The sequence below is a fragment of the Lactuca sativa genome, chromosome 4 (assembly GCF_002870075.4).
Source record: "Lactuca sativa cultivar Salinas chromosome 4, Lsat_Salinas_v11, whole genome shotgun sequence".
NCBI lineage: Eukaryota > Viridiplantae > Streptophyta > Magnoliopsida > Asterales > Asteraceae > Lactuca > Lactuca sativa.
Window position 1 is genome coordinate 357,365,297 of NC_056626.2, and position 5,497 is coordinate 357,370,793.

The following is a 5,497-nucleotide window of genomic DNA, read 5'->3' on the forward strand; positions in this document are numbered from 1 at the left end:
TAAGAGTCTTAAAGTTGGCGAGTGCACACATTGACTCAATCATAAAATATCGAGATTTCTTGTTGCACATTGAAGTCATGCTGTGAGAATGTCATAACAATCTCTTGTAACGCTCCCTAGCTTCGTATAGTGACTCCTTTTATAACTGATGAATATTATGTATATTTCTTTTAAGTTTTGCCACTTTCGAAGGAGGGGTAAACTGGTTTATGAACTCAATCTTAAAATCAGCTCATGTCGTGATTTCTCCAAAGGGAAGTGATTTTAACCATTCATTGGTTTCACCCTTCAATGTGACCGGTAAAAGTTGAAGCATCACCACATCTTTACTCACGTTTGGTACATGAAAATAGTTAAAAAATTTCCACCACATCTCTATATGCTCGTAAACGTCCTCGTGCTCCTTCCCACCAAAAGTTAGTTTCTTTAGCATACCAAGAATGTGTCTTGGTAGTTTGAACCTCGTAGTGGTTGAGATTTTTGGTCGATCAAGACCCCATCTATTGTATACCGAGTGAGGCTCAATGCCAGGTGGGCCTAATGTTCGGTGGGGCCCGATGCCGGGAAAGGCCCAATGCAGCGGGCAGACGGTACGTGGTTATGTGTTCTTGGTTTTGCGTATATGGTATGTGGTAGGTTGGGGAACTCACTAAGCTTCGTGCTTACGGTTTTCAGTTTTGGTTTCAGGTACTTCCTGTAGCGGAGGGAAGAGTTCGAGGTGATCGCATGGCACACACACACACACACACACACACTAAAGGAGTTTTAGCCTAGGATGTTTACTCTGATAAAATGAACATATGTTTTGAAATGATACTCTGTTTTGTTATATAATCCTTTAGACATGGCTGAAATGAATTAATACTTATGTTTTTATTAATGTTTTAAAAAGAAATTTTTGGTCATGATTTTTGGGATGTTACACATGCGCCTTTAAGAGTCTAAAAGTTGGCGAGTGCACACATTGACTCCATCATAAAATATCGAGATTTCTTGTTGCACATTGAAGTCATGTTGTGAGAAATGTCATAACAATCCCTTGTAACGCTCCCAAGCTTCGTATAGTGACTCCTTTTATAACTGATGAATATTATGTATATTTCTTTTAAGTTTTGCCACTTTCGAAGGAGGGGTAAACTGGTTTATGAACTCAATCTTAAAATCAGCTCATGTCGTGATTTCTCCAAAGGGAAGTGATTTTAACCATTCATTGGTTTCACCCTTCAATGTGACCGGTAAAAGTTGAAGCATCACCACATCTTTACTCACGTTTGATGCATGAAAATAGTTAAAACATTTCCACCACATCTCTATATGCTCGTAAACGTTCTCGTGCTCCTTCCCATCAAAAGTTAGATTCTTTAGCATACCAAGAATGTGTCCTGGTAGTTTGAACCTCGTAGTGGTTGAGATTTTTAGTCGATCAAGACCCCATCTATTGTATACCGAGCGAGGCTCGATGCTAGGTGGGCCTGATGTTTGGCGGGGCCTGATGCCGGGAAAGGCCCAATGCAGCGGGCAGGGTCCCGGTACGTGGTTATGTGTTCTTGGTTATGCGTATATGGTATGTGGTAGGTTAGGGAACTCACTAAGCTTCGTTCTTACGGTTTTCAGTTTTGGTTTCAGGTACTTCCTGTAGCGGAGGGAAGAGTTCGAGGTGATCGCATGGCACACACACACACACACCAAAGGAGTTTTAGCCTAGGATGTTTACTCTGATAAAATGAACATATGTTTTGAAATGATACTCTGTTTTGTTATATAATCCTTTAGACATGGCTGAAATGAATTAATACTTATGTTTTTATTAATGTTTTAAAAAGAAATTTTTGGTCATGATTTTTGGGATGTTACACATGCGCCTTTAAGAGTCTAAAAGTTGGCAAGTGCACACATTGACTCCATCATAAAATATCGAGATTTCTTGTTGCACATTGAAGTCATGCTGTGAGAAATGTCATAACAATCTCTTGTAACGCTCCCAAGCTTCGTATAGTGACTCCTTTTATAACTGATGAATATTATGTATATTTCTTTTAAGTTTTGCCACTTTCGAAGGAGGGTAAATTGGTTTATGAACTCAATCTTAAAATCAGCTCATGTCGTGATTTCTCCAAAGGGAAGTGATTTTAACCATTCATTGGTTTCACCCTTCAATGTGACCGGTAAAAGTTGAAGCATCACCACATCTTTACTCACGTTTGGTGCATGAAAATAGTTAAAAAATTTCCACCACATCTCTATATGCTCGTAAATGTCCTCGTGCTCCTTCCCATCAAAAGTTAGTTTCTTTAGCATACCAAGAATGTGTCCTGGTAGTTTGAACTTCGTAGTGGTTGAGATTTTTGGTCGATCAAGACCCCATCTATTGTCGTTCTTTATATGTCGTTTGTACTCTTCCATTGACATGGTCGAGATGTCCCCCATCTTTCCTGCTAAAACAAAACTAGAAAAAACACACATGAAAAAGAACTAGAAAGAAAAAAAAACAAGAAACTGGAAAACACTAAATTGACATCGTGAGCATTAAACCTCACGTCGTGAGGACTGAACAAATAGAAAAATAAAATTTTGCATAAAATTAATTTTTTATTGTTTTTAACCCAAAATAAGGATCGATTAACCTAAAACGATTAAATTAACAACTGAAATAGTCATCCCCCGACAACAGCGCCAAAAATTTGATGTGCAATTTATATACTACCTAGTTTTAAATTTATCATCCTAACCTACTTAACTAACTAATGTACTTAGGCAGTGTACCTAGTCAAATTTATAGAATAGTTTAGGTAAATCTGGTGTCGAACATAAGGAACAGATTTAGTTAATAAAATAACTACTAAAAATTAATCCAAAAAACAAAAATTAAAGAAGGTGTTTTTATTTGATTTTTCAAGTTCAGATTAACTTAAAACTGAGTAGTCAACTAGAAATGACGGAAACCAATATTAAGAAGACACTTCTGTTTAGTTTCGAATCCCCCCTTTTTCCTATGGTGTAGCTTCTAAGAATGGATTTATTCGGTTGGTTACCAATTTAGATGTAATTAGCAGTCTTGATCCGATCTCCTAATATTTTCTCCAATTTATGAAGTACTATGTAATGATCATACACAAGCAAACACATAATTGATTATTATACACAAGAAAACACAAAATTGATTAGTAATTATAATTGGGCTATGTAAGATGTATCCATGTAATTAGCTATGATCAAGACAATTAATTAAACACAATTATGATCAAATTATGTTCTCCAAAATAACTAAAGTTGCTACTTTAATTACTCAATCTAAGATGTGATTAATCCTCGCTCTAGCAATTTAATGACCATAAACTACTAGGTAAACAATTTCATGTGATTTAATTGGTCATTAAACTACACTTAACTTGAATCAAAGCAACAAAGATGCAAACTTTAACATGCGAGGTAATGATAATCAAGCACATGCATTAACCAACTTCATAAAATCAAAATATAAGCATAGAAACTAACACACAGTATTAGGGTTCAACTAAACGAAAGCCTAGTGATAAACTATTCATAGCAGAAACTAAGCACACAAAAATATAAGAATTCGACATTGTTAATTTAATGCAAACCGAATGTGATGTGTAATCTTCAAATCTTTAGTCCTTAAGTGTTCTCTCTTCCAAATGGTTATTTTTCACAAATCTTTGGCCTCTCAAATCGATTATCTCTCTAGAAAAATCAGATCCAACTTCCTAAAAGTCGATAGGTGAAGGAGTATTTATAGTTTCTAAATATCGCGTCTCACGTCGTGATCTCGGTACATTTCAGTTCAGTAAGGAAAGTTCATTTTGTGTAGTTATCTTCTTGAATCTTCATTCTTACATCGTGAGAAGTAATGTCTCACGTCGTGGGACTCTATTTGAATCACATTTCTTCTCTTTTAAGCTCCATGCTCAGCTCCAGTCCTTTCAGGTTCCAGCTTTTGTCGCTTTTGGTCCTTTTTCCTCAAGAATGTCATTTTGGCTGCAAAAATGTAATTCAATTCAATAATTACCAAATATATTTAAAATCAACCAAATTATAACTTAAAATATATTAAAATAATGCCTAGAAATATGCATAAATATGACACTATCAAGTCTACAAAGTTATAAAGATCAAGAAATATGAAGAAAAGTTCAAGAAATCCAAAAATCGAATACTCAAGTTGAAGACTCAAGAATAAGGAAAAATTTTGCTAATTATTATATTATTGTAATTTTTATTTCTAGTTGCTTTCACATATGTATGCTATGGAGATTAACTAAAAATACCTTAAGGTTAAGAAAGTTTTATGATGATGGATTCGGAGGGATGTATAAAATGAATGTTGTTCAAGATAACTGGGAAGCGTTTATAAGGATCGTAAGTATTTAGGGTTGGGAGGTAATTAGGATTTAGATGAAAATACATGCATTGAGGTAATGCATAATTAGTGGTTCTATTTGGTTTGTTTTGTGTGATATTGGTGGTCATGGTTCTATGTGATATATTAAAAAAAAAGTTTTGCTTGAGGCTAAATAAAAAACAAGTGTGAGGTATTTGGATATTGGTATATTTATACATATATTTTGGCATTATTTAAATACATTATAAGTTAATATATAGCTAATTACAAAGATATTTCGTACTTATTGAGTTAAATTACATTGTGCATCCAAAGAAGACATTCTTGAAGGAAAAGGACCAAAAACGATAAAAGCTCGAACCTGGAAGGATTGGAGCAGAAGCTAGGAGCTTAACTGAGCTTAGGTGGAAGAAAAACCGTGAAAATACAAGTCCCATGGTGTGGCGAGTAGAAACATCTCGACGATATACACAACATAGAAGCTCACGACGTAACCCTTATGATCTCACGTTGTAGGGAGGGAATTTCTAGAAGATAATAACACGAAGAAGCAGTTTCCTTGTCAGACACAGATTTATATTGATCTCACAACGTGAGACCTTAATTCTCAAGATGTGAGGTACGATTTAGGAAAATATAAATGTCCCTTTACATATCAACTTTGAGGAGGTTGGGTCTGATTTTCTGGAGAGATAATCGATATTAGAGGCAAGAGATCTACAAAAAATAACCCTTCCAAGGTGTTGGCTATTTGTTCAAACACATTTTTCAAAAATGAAACCTTCTTTTGAAATCGTTAGCTTAGTGGACACAATTATCCGCAAAATAATCATTAATTAGATGTCTATGCCCTTCTTCACGATCTCTATTTAACATCGCACACCATGTGAGCAGTGGAGCTGGATCGGGTTGTAGTAGACGTCCGTATAATACAGGTACATCATAGTCACAAAGATACCGTCTTCATCATTATCATCATTGAATGGATGGAACTGATCAAACGGTTCCATTTTTTTGTTTTGAATTATTAGTTTATGAGAAATAGGAAGAAAGAATAGAAAGAGAAATTGAGAAAAATGGGAAATTTAGAGAAATAGCTCTTTTGTGTACGTAAAAATTAAGAGTAATATGTGTATT

General features: G+C 35.0%; 2 non-coding genes across 2 annotated transcripts; both read left to right on the forward strand.

Annotated features, from left to right (window-relative positions):
• Positions 1–1,006: 1,006 nt before the first annotated feature.
• Positions 1,007–1,113, forward strand: LOC111896382 (small nucleolar RNA R71). Its single transcript, XR_002851880.1, has one exon. It is a non-coding gene; the product is annotated as a small nucleolar RNA R71 (small nucleolar RNA).
• Positions 1,114–1,937: 824 nt separating this feature from the next.
• LOC111896384 (small nucleolar RNA R71) lies at positions 1,938–2,044 on the forward strand. The gene has a single exon (XR_002851882.1). It is a non-coding gene; the product is annotated as a small nucleolar RNA R71 (small nucleolar RNA).
• Positions 2,045–5,497: the final 3,453 nt, after the last annotated feature.